The sequence below is a fragment of the Dasypus novemcinctus genome, chromosome 19 (genome assembly GCF_030445035.2).
Source record: "Dasypus novemcinctus isolate mDasNov1 chromosome 19, mDasNov1.1.hap2, whole genome shotgun sequence".
In the NCBI taxonomy this organism is placed as follows: Eukaryota; Metazoa; Chordata; class Mammalia; order Cingulata; family Dasypodidae; genus Dasypus; species Dasypus novemcinctus.
In genome coordinates, this window is record NC_080691.1 from 20165962 (window position 1) to 20181807 (window position 15846).

At 45.5% G+C, this 15846-nt stretch overlaps 1 pseudogene; it reads left to right on the top strand.

The window, feature by feature from the left end:
- The first annotated feature begins 320 nt into the window (after positions 1 to 320).
- On the top strand, positions 321 to 1419 carry LOC101413330 (mitoferrin-2 pseudogene; annotated as a pseudogene).
- Positions 1420 to 15846: the final 14427 nt, after the last annotated feature.

The window sequence follows — 15846 nt, forward strand, 5'->3', positions numbered from 1 at the left end:
TCAAATAATCAGAATAAGCAAACTCATAGAGTCAGAATCTGAAGCATAGGTTACCAGTGGCCAGGTTGGTTAATGAGAATAGGGGATTAATGCTCAAGTGGCATAGAGTTTCTATATGGGTTGACTGTAAAGTTTTAATAATGGATGGTGGTGATGTTAGCACAAGATTGTGAACATAATTAACAGCACTGAATTATACATGTGAATGTGGTTAAAAGGGGAATTTTAGGTTATATATACATTACTAGAATAAAAGTTAAAAAAAAAAAAGACTATACAACGCAGAGAACTCTACTGTAAACAATGGACTCTTATTAATTATGGGGGTGGAAGGAGGGGTGGAGCAGTGGCCAGGGTGGGCACTGCAGCTGGATAGATGGATTGGAGCAGCGGTGTGGCTGGGGTGGAGGGGAGAGTGGGCCTGGGCCAAGGTGGGGCAGGGGTGGTTGCAGCAGAGCGTGGGCCAGAGGGCCGGCAGCAGGGAGGCAAGGCCTGCTGGCCCCCTGCATGGCAGGATCTAGACTCCAGGAGGACAACGAGGCACTGCCCACTGGAGTCATTCTCCCTACACACATGGTGGCGGGCGCCAAGGCAAGGAAGGATCTTGGAGCACTCTGTGATGTACCTGGTGCCCGATCACCTGCATCAAGACCTGGATATGGAGCTTAAAGCCTGACCCGGCCACTGCCATCACAATGTGTTGGAGGCCCTCTGGGGGGTTAGAAGAACGGAGGGCCTGAACATCTCAGCACCAGGCGCAGGTCCTGCCCATGCCCTCTGTTTTTCCAGCTATTAAAAGTTAAGACCGACACTGAGTGATGTACTCCACCCTGGGGGCAGGAGCTATGCTGCCAATGGTGCAGCTGGGTATGTGGGCACATTACTTCATGGTGCAGCCATGAGTCCAGTGGAAGTGGTAAAGCAGAGGACACAGATGTACACAGCTCACCATACCACTGAGCAACAGAGTGTCTATGGGCAAGGTGCCAAAACGAAGGGGCCGGGGCCTTTCACTGCAGGTACACCACCCAGCTCACCATGAACGTTCCCTTCCAAGCCACTCACTTCTTGACCCGTGAATTCCTGCAGGAGCACTTTAAGCCCCCAAGACGTACACCCCAGCTCCCATGTCCTCTCTGGAGCCTGTGCACAAGCTGTAGCTGCTGCTGCCACAACTCCACTGGACATCTGCAAAACACTGCTCAACACCCAGAAATCCCCAGCTTTGAGCTCAAACATGACAGGACACATCAGAGGCATGGCTGGTGCCTTCCAAGTAGGTGGGGTGACAGTCTACTTCCAAGGGTGCAGGCTAGAGTAATTTACCAAATCCCCTCCATGGCCATTGAATGGGCTGTATATTAGTTTTTCAAATACCTAATCACTAAACGGCAAAAAGAGTGGGAGGCAGGCAAGTGAAGTAGCACTCAGTGAAGACAGGGGTTCAGGCAGCGCTGCCGTGCCCTGCCCCACTCTAACGACATTCTCTGTCCTGGCATGCTGCAGCCTCAGGGAGAGGTAGAGGGGAGGTGGAGGGCTCTTCTCCAGGCTCTTGGTGTTTTGGTGACATCAGTTCCTACCAGTCTCCGTTGCCTTTCCTTCTAGGCCTAAGCAAGTGCAGCCAAGCACGCCACAGTGCCACTGACAGCCTCTCCCCCTCCTGGGCCTGATGACCTACTCTGGACTGTTAGAGAGGAATAAGCAGCTAACTCTCCTGCTTCCTAATAAAAACCTTCAAATTTAAAAAATACATAGTAAAATTATAAAAATGTTCTTTCATGAATTTTAACAAATGTACCACAGTAATGCAAGGTATTAATAATAGGGTGGTATGACAGTTTGAAATTATTTATGACTCCCAAAAAGAGAAAGATTGTTTATAAACTAATCTATTCCTCTGAGTGTGAGAATCTATGATTACTTTAAATCCAGTTGAGGCAAGTGGTAGGAAGTGGGCCTACCACATAGGAGGTCCTGGGTTCAGTTCCTGGTACCTCCTAAAGAAGACAAGCAAGACAGCGAACTGACATGATGGGCTGGCACGCCGAGCTGATGCAACAAGATGATGCAACAAGAGACACAAGAAGGGAAAACATAATGACAGACACAACAAAGCAGGGAGTGGAGGAGGCTGAAGTGATTAGGTGCCTCCCTCCCACACAGGAGGTCCTGGGTTCGGTGCTCAGTGTCTCCTAAAAAGAAGACAAGCACACAATGGACAGACACAGCAAATGCAAACAACAACAAGGGGGTAGGCAGAAATTAATAAATCTTTAAAAAAATAAAAAATACATCCAGTTAAGGGGTCTTTGAGTAGATTACCTGTTAAAATTGCGTTGAGGGCTTTACCTATTAAGATCTGTTTTTTTTTTAAGATTTATTTTTATTTATTCTCTCTCCTTCCCCCCCCCCACCCCCGTTGTCTGTTCTCTGTGTCAACTTCCTGTGTGCTCTTCTGTGCCCACTTGCACCCTTGGTGGCACCAGAAAATTGCATCTCTTTTTTGTTACGTCATCTTACTGCGATGCTCTTCATGTATGCACCACCACTCCTGGGCGAGCTGCGCTTTTTTTCACGCAGGGTGGCTCTCCTTGCAGGGCACACTCCTTGCATGTGGGGCACCCCCAAGCAGGGGCGCCCCTGCGTGGCATGGCACTCCTTGCATATGGCAGCTCTGTATGTGGGCCAGCTCACCACACAGGTCTGGAGGGCCTGGGGCTCAAACCCTGGACCTCCCATATGGTAAGCAGATGCTCTATCAGCTGAGCCATGTCTGCTTCCCTGCTTTTTAAGGTTTGTTTTTTTTTTACTTTATTTTGTATATTTAATAATTGAAAATATAAACAAAAATTTTTTAAAAACACAGTTGAATAAAGAGATACATTTCTCAATTAAATGTAATGGATACATATAAAAATTTTTGAATCATACAATACGTTACACAATATATTTGGTTCATTTTTTTTTTAAGATTTGTTTTATTTCTCTCCCCTTCCCTCTTCCCCCCTCCTCCCTCCCCGCCCCCACCCCAGTTGTCTGTTCTCTGTGTCTATTTGCTGTGTATTTTTCTTTGTCCACTTCTGTTGTTGTCAGCGGCTCGGGAATCTGTGTTTCTTTTTGTGTGTCAGCTCTCTGTGTGTGTGGCGCCATTCCTGGGCAGGCTGCACTTTCTTTCACACTGGGCGGCTCTCCTTACGGGGCGCACTCCTTGCACGTGGTGCTCCCCTATGTGGGGACACCTCTGCGTGGCATGGCACTCCTTGCGCGCATCAGCACTGCGCATGGGCCAGCTCCACTCAGGTCAAGGAGGCCCGGGGTTTGAACCCTGGACCTCCCATGTGGTAGACGGACGCCCTAACCACTGGACCAAGTGTGCTTCCCATATTTGGTTCATAGTAATGCAATCATACAGTATTTGTATGACTCAGATGGAATCCCCACTTGCTTGGTGGGTCTGATATAAATGGAAACTCATAGGGATGCACAGGAAGAGAGAGTTCATTTTTGATCCTGCCATGTGACAGGAGAAAGTACAAATAGCTGAAGCCCTGGGGAGAGAGGAGCCATTTCGCCTGATAGCTTACTGCTGAGATTTGGAAGAAACCAGGACAACCAAGACTGATATGAGAGACCCAGAGAGAAAAAAAGCCCTATGCCAGGAGAGAAAGGACTTCACTTAAGCCTGAAGTCTCAACAGGCTGGGTCCACAGCGCCTCAAGAGGTAGAGAAGGGAAGAGGACTTGGCTCAGTGGTTAGAGCGTCCGCCTACCACATGGGAGGTCCAGGGTTCAAACCCTGGGCCTCCCTGACCCATGTGGAGCTGGCCCATGCTCAGTGCTGATGTGTGCAAGGATTGCCGTGCCATGCAGGGGTGTCCCCCGTGTAGGGGAGCCCCACGCGCAAGGAGTGCACCCCGTAAGGAAAGCCGCCCAACACAAAAGAAAGTGCAGCCTGCCCAGGAATTGTGCCAAGCACACAAATAGCTGACACAGCAAGATGATGCAACAAGACGAGATACAGGTTTCGGGTGCTGCTGACACAAGTGGACACAGAACAACACACAGCGAATGGACAGAGAGAGCAGACAACTGGCAGGGGGGGCGGGAAGGGGAGAGAAATAAATAAAAAGTAAATCTTTAAAAAAAAAAAAGGTAGAGAAAGGCCAGAAGGGCAGAGATGAGATTGGCGACCATCTTGCTTCAACACATGGCAACTGACTTTAGTGAGAGAGCAACCTTGAGTTGGACTTTTTATGGCCTTATAACTGTGAGCTTTTACCCCAAGTAAATACTCTTTATAAAAACCAACAGGAGAAGCGGGTGTAGCTCAGTGGTCGAGTGCCTGCTTCCCAAGGACAAGGTCCCAGGTTCAATCCCTGGAGCATCCTTTAAAAAAAAAAAAAAGGCCAGCAGATTTATGGTACTTTGCGTTGACAGCCCCTTGGCAGACTAATACAGGTGGTAAACGGGAACTCTGTATTTTATGTGTTTTATGCATGATTTTTCTGTGAACCTATAACTTCTCTGGTAAGAAAAAAATCACTATGTCACCGCATACCTGTTATATTGGCAAAAATTAAGGTTGGAGGATATCAGATGCCAGCGAGCAAGTGGACCAAAGTGCTACAGGTGAGCATGTAAATCGGTAAAACCTCTTTGGAAAAGTTTGACAGTATCTAGTAAAATTGAACATGTGCATTTGGGTATAAGTTGAATTGTGTGCTTAGAAACACTAGGAGACACATACAAAAATGTATGTAACATGTTTGTCTGGTTTTTGTTATTAGTAAATAATGAAAATGCTCTAATAAGGATTGAAGTGATTAATGCACAACTATATGATTATACCAAATACCACTGATTGTATATTTTGGATGAATTGTGTGCTTTATCAATAAGTATCAATAAAATTGATTTGTTAAAAAACTGTGTACAGCAGCACTCTGTTCAAAACAAAAAAACTTAGAAATAACTTAAATGTCCATCAATGGCAGAATTAAGAAAATGGGTGTTATAGCCAGACCATGGAATACTGTGCAGCAATGAAAAACGAATGAGTCATAGCAGCCTTAAATATGGATCAATTTTGAAAATAATGTTAAGAAAAAGATATCATGGGAGACTACAGACGGCACGACTCCCCTTAAAGCTCAGGAGCAAGCAAGTAAATGTGTGGCTTAGGATAAAAAATGAAAGAACTTTAAAAACAAAACAAGGGAACGACAGTATTATCTTGCAGGTGAGATGGCGGAGGCCATTATTTGCCTAAGGCTCTCACAACTTCCAGGGTCAAAAAATAAAGGAGGGGAGCAGAAGTAGCTCAGTGGTTGAGCACCTGCTTCCCATGTACGAGGTCCTGGGTTCAATCCCCAATACTGCCTAAAAAATAATAATAAAGAAAAGATAAACACAAAATTCAGAATAGTGCTTACCTTGGTGTGGGAGAGGATGGGGAGAGAGGGACCCAAGATGCAACTGGGTTTGAACAAACAGGCGCTTCCGCGGTAGCAGAGATGTTCTATTTCATGACCAGGGGTCTACACACGTGTGCTTGTGATCCGAGTCTTTAAACACTGTTTTCATATACTTCTCTTTGTTTGCTGTATTTCACACATTTAAATTTTTTATTGAAAAAGGAATCAGACTTCTGGAAAGGTGGAAGAGTAGAGAGATACAGGACTTACCTCTGTCCCATAAAAATAGCTAGAAGGCAGGCAGAAATGGTCTGGAAAAGGGGCACCAGGGGAAGACTGGACACCACCCAGGAGAGAGAGGGGCGAAGGAGAAGAATCTTGATCGGAAAACTGAGTAAAAGTTGCAGCTGCCAGCATCCTCCCCTCATCCTTGGAGCAGACAGCTTTGAATTCTTTGACTGGTGGCTACAGACAGCAGGCTGCAGGGGTCCGCCTTCCCAGGAAAGGGGAGAGAGAGGGATGCAACCTAAGACTGATTCCACTTTTGACCAACGAATTTGGTCTGCTGTGTCTCACCAGCCCTTCCAGGCTGGGAGCTGGCAGGGGAAAAACAGAGGTCCAACTCACAAATACCCTCCCTACTGACCACTACTGGTTGCTATTTTTTCGTTTTTTAAAAAAATATTTATTTAAATTTATTTCCCTTCCCGTTTCACCCTACCTCCTGTTGTCTGCTCTCTGTGTCCATTTGCTGTGTGTTCTTCTGTGTCCACTTGGATTCTTGTCAGCAGCACTGGGAATCTGTGTCTCTTTGTTGTTGTATCATCTTGCTGCATCAGCTCTCCATGTGTACGGCACCACTCCTGGGCAGGTTGCAGGGTGGCTCTCCTTAAGGGGCACACTCCTTGCATGTGGGGCTCCCGTACGCGAGGGACACCCCTGCATGGCACGGCACTCCTTGCTTACATCAGCACTGTGCGTGGGCCAGCTCACCACATGAGTCAGGAGGCCCTGGGTTTGAACCCTGGATCTCCCATGTGGTAGGCGGACACCCTATCAGTTGAACCAAATCCACTCCCCCACTACTGATTGTTGTTGACACAGAGGGGAATGGAATTATTTCCTACCAAGAAAAAAGGAGCAGGCTGCTGGCAAAGGTTGGAGGATAGCCTCTGATAAAGTTTGATTTGGGAGACTCAATAGCTTTGAGGCAGGATTCTCTGTCACATTGCTGCAGTCAGTGTTGCAGCAAACACATTCTGACCAGGGTTTGAACTGAGAGGGCTGCCGAATAACACCATCTGCTGGTGGACCACAGAACTGCATGCGAGGAAATTAAAAGTAAATTAAAAAGGAGGCTTTCTCAGACCTTTACAGTCTCCCTCCCCAAGGCTCTTGAGAGCAAGTCTGCAACCCATTACTGGGTTCATGGTCCAGATTTGAGCAACAGAAATAGTCCTAAAGACCTAGAACAGGTTGAACCAAGAATCAAAGAATGGCAGTAACACAGCCTCCCACCATTAAATCCCTGTGAAAGAGGGGGCAGTTGAGCATCAAAGTAAATGTGCCATCATAATCAGATGCCAAGACATCAGTCAAAAGTTACAAGCCATACTAAGAAAATGGAAGATATGGCCCAAACAAAGGAATATATTAAAGCCTCAGATGAAACACAGTATTTGAGACAACTAATCAACAAGGTTCTTACAAATCTCCTAAATCAATTCAATGAAGTGAAAGCAATATAACTTCAATAAAGGACTTTAAGAGGACACTGGGCAAAAATTAATTTAAAAAAAGAAAAAGAAAAAGAGGACACTGGGTGAGCACAAAGAATTTGAAAATCTGAATAGAAAAATAAAGGAACTTATGGGAATAAGAGACAATAGATGAGAACATCCATTATTAGAAGGGAGTCAATATGACTCAGTGGTTGAGCACCAGCTTCCCACATATGAGGTCCGGAGTTCAATCCCCAACTCTGGCACCAAAATAAACAAAAGGCAGGAAAAAAAAAAAAAAAATAGAAAAAGAGGCATACAACTGCAGGCTTGAAATGATAGGAGAAAGAATTAGTGATGCAGAAGACAAAACAGATCAAATTGGAGAGAGAGGTGAACAGAGAGGAAATGGAAAAAAAACTGAGCAGGGTCTCAGGGAGTTGAATGATAACACAAAATGTAAATACATATGTGTCATGGGAGTTTCTGAAAGGAGAAGGGAAAAAGAGAAGAGTATTTGAGGAAATAATGGCTGAAAATTTCCCAACTCTCAATAAAGAAATGAACTTAAATGTCCAAGAAGTGCACTGTACCCCCATCAGAATAAATCTGAATAGATCTATCTACTCCAAGACACATACTACTCAGAATGTCAAACACCAAGATAAACAGAAAATTCTGAGAGCAGTAAGGGAGAATCAAACCATCATATACAAGGGACACACAGTAAGAATTAGGATTTCTGGTCAGAAAAGATGGAGGTGAGAAGACAGTGATATAATTAAGATACAGAAAAAGAAAAACTGCCAAAAGAGAATTCTCTATTCAGTAAAATTGTCCTTCAAATATGAAGATGAGTTTAAAATATTCACAAATAAACAGAAACTAAGTGAATTTGTTAAAAAAAAAAAAAATCTGGCTCTACAGGAAGCACTAAAGGGAGCCTTATAGACCAAAAGAAAGACAGGAGAGAGAAGTTTGGAGGAAGTATAGAAGGGAAGAATATCAGAAAGGATAACCAAGAGTAAGAGGACAGATGAAAATAAGATATGACATATGAAAGCCAAAGAATAAAATAGAAGTACATAATGCATTTACAGTAATATCACTGTGAATGGAATAAACTCCCCAATCAAAAGATATATACTGACAGAATGGATTTAAAAAAAAAAAAATGAGCCAACCATATACTGTCTATAAGAGACTCACCCTAGATCCAAGGATACAAATTGGCTGAAAGTCAAAGGTTGGAAAAAGATATTCCATACAAACAGCAACCAGAAAAGAGCAGGGGTATCTATACTAATATTGGACAAAACAGATTTTACATGCGAAAAAGTTATAAGAGATACAGAAGGCCAGTATATATTAGTAAAAAGGAAAATCCGCCAGGAAGAAGTAACAGTCATAAATATCTATGCACCTAACCAGGGTGCCCCAAAATACATGGCACAAACTATGGCAAAACTGAAGGGAGAAATAGACATCTCTATAATAATAGTTGGAAATTTCAACACACCACTCATATTATTAGATAGAACTAGACAGAAGATCAACAAGGAAACAGAGAACTTGAACAATATGATAAATGAGCTAGACCTAACAGACATACAGAATGTCGCATCCCAAGTCAGCGGGTTATACATTCTTCTCAAGTGCATGTGGATCTTTCTCCAGGGTAGACCATGTGTTGGGTTAGAAAGGAGGTCCCAATAAATATAAGAAGATTGAAACAAAGCACCTTCTCAGACCACAATGGAATGAAGCTGGAAGTAAAAAACAGACAAGAGAAGGGAAAATTCACAAATGTATGGAGCCTAAACAACATACTCCTAAAGAATCAGTGGATCAAAAAGAAACTGTAGGGAAGCAGACTTGGCCCAATGGAAAGGGCGTCCGCCTACCACATGGGAGGGCCGCGGTTCAAACCCCGGGCCTCCTAGACCCCTGTGGAGCTGGGCCATGCGCAGTGCTCATGCGTGGAAGGAGTGCCGTGCCACGCAGGGGTGTCCCCAGCGTAAGGGAGCCCCACTCGCAAGGAGTGCACCCTATAAGGAGAGCCACCCAGTGTGAAAGGAAGTGCAGCCTGCCCAAGAATGGTGGTGCACACACGGAGAGCTGACACAACAAGACGACGCAACAAAAAAAGAAACACAGATTCCCAGTGCTGCTGATAAGGATAAAAGGGGTCACAGAAGAACACACAGCGAATGGACAGAAAGAGCAGACAACTGGGGGGGAGGGGGAGAGAAAAATAAATAAACTGTAAGAGAAACTAGTGAATATCTCTAGACAAATGAAAATGAGAACACAAGTTATCAAAACTTATAAAAAAGAAAAAAAGAAAAAAACAACTTACAAGATACAGCAAAGGCAGTGCTGAGAGGGAAATGTATAGCCCTAAATGCCTATGTTAAAAAATAATAATAATAAGAGGGAGCAGATGTAGGTCCAATAGTTGACTGCCTGCTTCCCATGTGTGAAGTCCTGGGTTCAATCTCTGGTACCTCCTTTAAAAAAAGGGGGAAAAAAGGAGCTAATATCAAAGACCTAACCAAACATCTTAAGGAATTAGAAAAAGAACAGCAAACTAATCCCAAAGCAAGCAGAAGGAAAGAAATAATAAAGATTAAAGGAGAAGTAAATGAAATTGAGAACAAAAAAAAAAAAAAAAAGAGAAAATCAACAAAACCAAAAACTGGTTCTTTGTGAAGATCAAAAAATTGACAAACCCCTAGCTAAACTAACAAAGGTAAAAAGAGAGAAGATGCCAATAAATACAAACAAAAACAAGAGGGGGGATGTTATGCGTGACCCCATAGAAATAAAATAGATCATAAGAGGATATTATTAGACACTGTATGCCAACAAACTAGATGACCTAGATAAATGGACAAATTCCTAGAAATACACAAACAACCTACATAGCCTTTACAAGAAATACAAAAACTCAACAAACAAATAACATCTAAAGAAACTGAATCAGTCATCAAAAATCTCCCAATAGTGGATATGGCTCAACCAGTTGGGCATCTGCCTTCCACACAGGAGGTCCTGGGTTTGGTCCCAATGCCTCCTAAAAGAACCAAAGACATGCAGATGCCACCCTGGCGGCAACAAGTTAGACACCACCCCCACTGCAAAAAGCAGATGCCACAAGCCAGCAGACACCACAGCCCATGGGGAGTGGTTGTGGCTCAGGCCTTTGGGCACTAGCCTCTCATGTGGGAGGTCCTGGTTTTGGTTCCTGGTGCTTCCTGGAGAAGGCAAGCAAACAATGAACAGACAGGCGAGAAAACCATCTGGGGAGCAGGGAATAAAATCAATCAATCAATCTTTAAAAAAAAAAATTTCCAGCAAAGAAAAGTCCGGGACCAAATGGCTTCACAGGAAAATTCTACCAAGCATTTTGAGAAGAATTAATACCAATCCTATTTAAACTCTTCCAAAAAATTGAAAAGGAGGGAAAATTACCCACACATGTTATGAAGCCAATATCACCCTAATAAAAGTCAGATAAAGATACAAGAAAATTACTGACCAACTTATCCAATGAACATAGATGCAAAAATTCTCAACAAAATGCTTGCGAATAAAATCCAACAGCATATCAAAAGAATTATACACCACGATTAAGTGGGATTTATTCCTGGTATGCAAGGATGGTATGCAACACAAGAAAATGAATGTAATACCACATTAACAAATTGAAGAGGGAGTACAGGTGGCTGAAGTGATTGGGGGCCTCCCTCCCACACGGCAGGTCCCAGGTTGGTTCCTGGTACCTCCTAAAAAAGAGGACAAACAGTGAGCACACAGCGAACGCTAACAACAGGGAGTGTGGGTGAGGGGTTAGGTGTGTGGAGATAATAAATAAATCTTTTTAAAAAATTGAAGGAAAAACCCACATGATCATCTCTATTGATGCAGAAAAAGCATTTGACAAAATCCAGCATCCTTTCTTGATAAAAACATTTTGAAAGATAGGAATAGAAGAAAAGTTCCTCAATATGAATAAAGGGCATATATGAAGAATCCACAGCCAACATCATACTCAATGAGGAAAGGTTAAAAGGTTTCACTCTAAGATTGGGAACAAGACAAGGATGCCCACTGTCACCACTCTTATTTAACATTGTGCTAGAAGTTCCAACTAGAGCAATTAGACAAGAAAAAATAAAATAAAAGACATCCAAAAAGGAAAAGAGGAAGTTAAACTCTTACTATTCACAGATAACATGATCCTATAATTAGAAAACTCTGAAATGCCAACAACAAAGCTACTTAGCTAATAAACAAGTTCAGCAAAGTGGCAAAATACAAGATGAACATGCAAAATTCAATAATGTTTCTGATACTGGTATTGAAAAATCTGAGGTGGAATTCAGAGGGAAAAAAATCCATTTACAATAGCAAGAAAAAGACTCTAATACCTAGGAATCAATTTAACCAAAGATGTGTAAGACCTATATTCAGAAAACTACAAAGACTGCTAATGGAAATCAAAGACCTAAACAAAAAGAAAGACATTCCACGTTCATGGATTAGAAGACTAAGTATTGTGAAGATGTCAGTCCTACCCAAACTGATTTATAGATTCAATTCAATACCAATCAAAATTCCAATAGCCTTCTTTATAGAAATAGAAAAGGCAATTACCGGAAGCAGATTTGGCCCAATGGATAGGATGCCCACCTACCACATGGCATGTCCAGGGTTCAAACCCAGGGCCTTCTGACCCATGTGATGAGCTGGCTCACGCGCAGATGCTGATGCACGCAAGGAGTGCCATGCCACGCAGGGGTGTCCCCCGCATAGGGGAGCCCCACGCGCAAGGAGTGTGCCCTGTAAGGAGAGCCGCCCAGCACAAAAAAAATGCAGCCTGCCCAGGAATGACGCCACACACACGGAGAGCTGATGCAGCAAGATGACACAACAAAGAAACACAGATTCCCACAGGAAAATACACAGTGAATGGACACAGAGAGCAGACAACTGGGGGGGTGGGGGTGGCTGAGGGGGCAGGGAGGGGAGAGAAATAAATAAAAAATAAATCTTAAAAGAAAAAAAAGGCAATTACCAAATTTATTTGGAAGGGAAAGAGCACCTGAATAGCCAAAAATATCCTAAAAAAGAAGAGCAATGTGGAGGACTCACTGCCTGACTTTGAAACATATTACAAAGCTACAGAAGTGGTCCAAACAGCATGGTATTGGCATAAAGATCAGTGGACTAAAAATGGAATCAAAGAAATACTCACCCAGCCCTTGGGTAGGCTCTCAGCCTTGGCTCTCTGGCAGAATTATTCTAAATGAGAGGTGGCTATCCTGGCTCTGCTTAGGGGCATCCACACAACCTTGACCTCTAAGTGGCTCCCTCTGGCCTCCTCTAGGTTGACAAGAGTTGCCCTCTGGGTTGACACATGGCTTGTCAATGTGCCCAGCATTCTGATAAAAAGCTCCAGATTGGGGGGCGGGGGGGGGGGGGGGAGCATGCACAGGGGTCATCTCTGTCCCTCCTCATCATGAGCAGCAGTTGGCACAGGAGTGGGAAGCAGCCAGGGTCTGCAGGGATTGCTGGGAGCCAGTCAATTTCCTTCTGGGCCCCACCCCACCTTGGGACAGAACCCTGCTTACTGTGGCCCCTGGACACTGACAAGGGAGAAGGGTGCCAGTGGGTCAAGGGGCTGGGTGGACTGAGATCTTGGGTGGAGGATGATGCAAGAAATGAAAGATAATTTCAGTTGGCCCCAGGCTCCTGTGAACTAGGCCTGCCACTGAGAGTGGCTCAGGGCAAGTCTGTGGATAATGCACTAGAGTGGGCCAGCCTGCTGGCAAGATTCATCCCAAAAGTTAGCCTGGGAGGTCTGCAATCACCTGCACCCCTGCTCCAGGGCTCCCAGGGATGAAATCCTTGCCATGAAGTCCCTCTCACATTACCTGCATGCCCCCCCAAAACAGGGAGAGGGACCCTGATGCTAGGAATGCCATTTGAGAGGACATGGAAGCACAGAGGGGCTAAGGGAGCTGCCCACTGACACACAGCCAGGGCTTTCCACCTCATGGGATACCCGTGAGGAGGCACAGAAGGAAGAAGGGGGAACTTGGGAGGCCACAACCAGTCAGCACTCCTGCCCCAACACACCCACCTCATCAAGAACTCCCATCTTCCTAAGGCAGTGGAGACCAGACCCTGCAGAACCCACACCCCAGCCAAACCTCAGGCCAGGAAGCACTCCCCAACCCCCAAAGCAAAGGCAATGGCTGTCCCATGGCGGCAGGGTGAGAAGGCAAACTTCACCACAAGCTTCCAAATCCAGTGAGGGGAAGTGGGGCAGGTATTTCAGAGACTCAGGAGCTCCTTGTTCACCCCTAACCTGAAGCCCATGGATGTGCGACATGAGTAGACTAAGGCAGCGGGGGGGGGAGGCTGCAGGACAGACCCGGGCTTCCAAACTGGCGCTACGGGACTTCCAGACAGTCCTCTTGTGCTCCAAAAAAGACCATTTTATCCTTTCACTCTGAAATCCTCCTCCTGGAAATTTACCCAAAGAAGGAAAAAGTCGTGAACACAAAGAAGGTCACCAGAGGGTTGTTTACAAAGAGACAAACACTGCAAGATTTAAATGGCCAGCGAGAGCTGTGTGGTGATGGCGCTAGCCTTGCCAGACTGTCTGGCAGCCTTTAAATCTAGCAAGGCTGGGGACGGCAGCAAGGGGCGAGAGGTGCTCAGGGCAGGGTGTTTCCTCTGACAGAAGAGAAGTCGGGGTAAAGATCATGGTTGTGGCTGTAGGAAAGCTGCAGAACGAGAGGCCCCGAGCTGAGCTCAGTGCCCTCATCTGTGAAGTGGGGCTAAACGCAGCGCCACCTCAAGAGGGTGAGGACGAGCTGTGATGAGGCAGGCCAAGGGCTCACCTCAGGGCCCAGCACATGAGCACTCAAGAAACCCCAACTAAAGCAAATCAAAGGAAAGGAATATTTTTCTCATGTGAGATTGGTTTAAAACAACAACAAAAACCTGGGCAAGGGGGCAGGAAATGCACACTCCCATTTATTATAGGAGAGCAAATAAGCCAGTGGATCCTTTTGGAAAGCGATTTGACAGTGCCCAGCAAAAACTTAAATGCTTATCTTCTGAGACTCAGAAATTTAACTACAAGAAACAGCATAGTCTTGAAAAATTATACCAAGGTAGGTTCACGGCAGCACAGACAGAAGTAATTATGTACAAAACTGGAAACGAGGGTCCACCAGTAGCAGAAATTGTTCCATCCTTAGAATGGGCTTCCACACATTGATGACACTGGCTCGGAGTTCTGTGTACATGACTCCTGTACTGTTCCATATACTACCTAATGTATAAAGTTAGGTAAAAGCACACAATTTTTCTAAAGGTAATGCCAGAAGCTCACTTCATTTTGGGAGAGATGGTGGGATTCAGCAGTTTGGGAAGGAGATGTATTTTTAATTTCATACCTCTTGTACTTGAAATTTTTTAAACTATGTGTGCTTTAATATGACAGATATTCATATAATTTGTATTTGTAAACACATATTGCATTTTCTATAAATTAAGAGGTGTTTACAGGGATTATAGGTCACTTCTTTACTGTTACCTTTACTGCCTCCAGCAGGCACTGGCTTATTCCTGGTGGGGGGTGGTACCGTGTGGTTTGGGGAACGGGTGACTTGCTCTTTGCTGTCAACTGCTGACATCTTTCAGGGCAACCTGGAGAGCCCCCACCCTGGCCCAGGCTGCTGGTGGCCCAGGTGCGGCTGGAGCAGGCCTGCTGAGCATGCCTGGGTACGTCGTCTAGCCTGTAGAAGGCTGCCCTCGGCGCCCCTCCTGCAGGAAGCAGAAAACCTTAGTAAGGCTCTTACCTTAGAGGGCCCTTCCAGGTGCCAGGATCCCTGGCGGCCTCACTCAGGCCACTGTTCTTGGAAGCCACAGGGAGGTGTGTGTCCAGTCAGGTCTCACTGCCAGTCTCCAGCAGGCAGCAGTGGCCATTGTGGAGCAGGAAGCCTACACCAGGTTGGGCATGGGCTTCAGGGACTACCCAGGTCCTTGGAGAGAGCTCACTGCAAGCTCCTGGAAAGCTGCTCTGCGCAGGCTCTGGCCTGCCCCAGGTGAGCCCAGGAAGCCGAGAGCCACAGGGGAAGCCTGTCAAGCCAATTCCTCCCACTTACCGGGGCAGCAGAGAACCCTCAGCGTCCCTCTGAGGTCACGCTGCAGCTTGCAGGAACCTCGACCCCTCTCCCAGGGTTTCTCAACATTAGGTCCAAGGAACACCTGCATCAGAATGGGAGGTGAGCTGGGGTGTGATTAAAGATGCAGACTCCCGGGCCATGGGCCCCGTGTCCCGGGCTGGGTTAAGGTGTGGTGCTGGACTTGGGAACCTGCACTGTTGACAAGCATGCTCAAGGTTGAGAACGACTGCTTTGGGCAGAAGCACCTGGTCTCATTTTCAGAAGGAATTCAGACACAGCTGTGGCAGACAAGGAGCGCTCTCAACAGTAGCCCTGTGAATGGGGCCACCTCTACCACACCTCTGGTGCACAGTTCACAAGTGGTGAGAGGTTCTTGCGGAAGGGACACTTACTCGGGCCCTGCGTTCCTGCTCAGCTAAGGGTCATCTAGGAGAGGAGCAACAGGGCTTCTAAAGTAATCCCACTAACCCCTAATTACCTGAGACGAATTGGCATCTGTGCATTT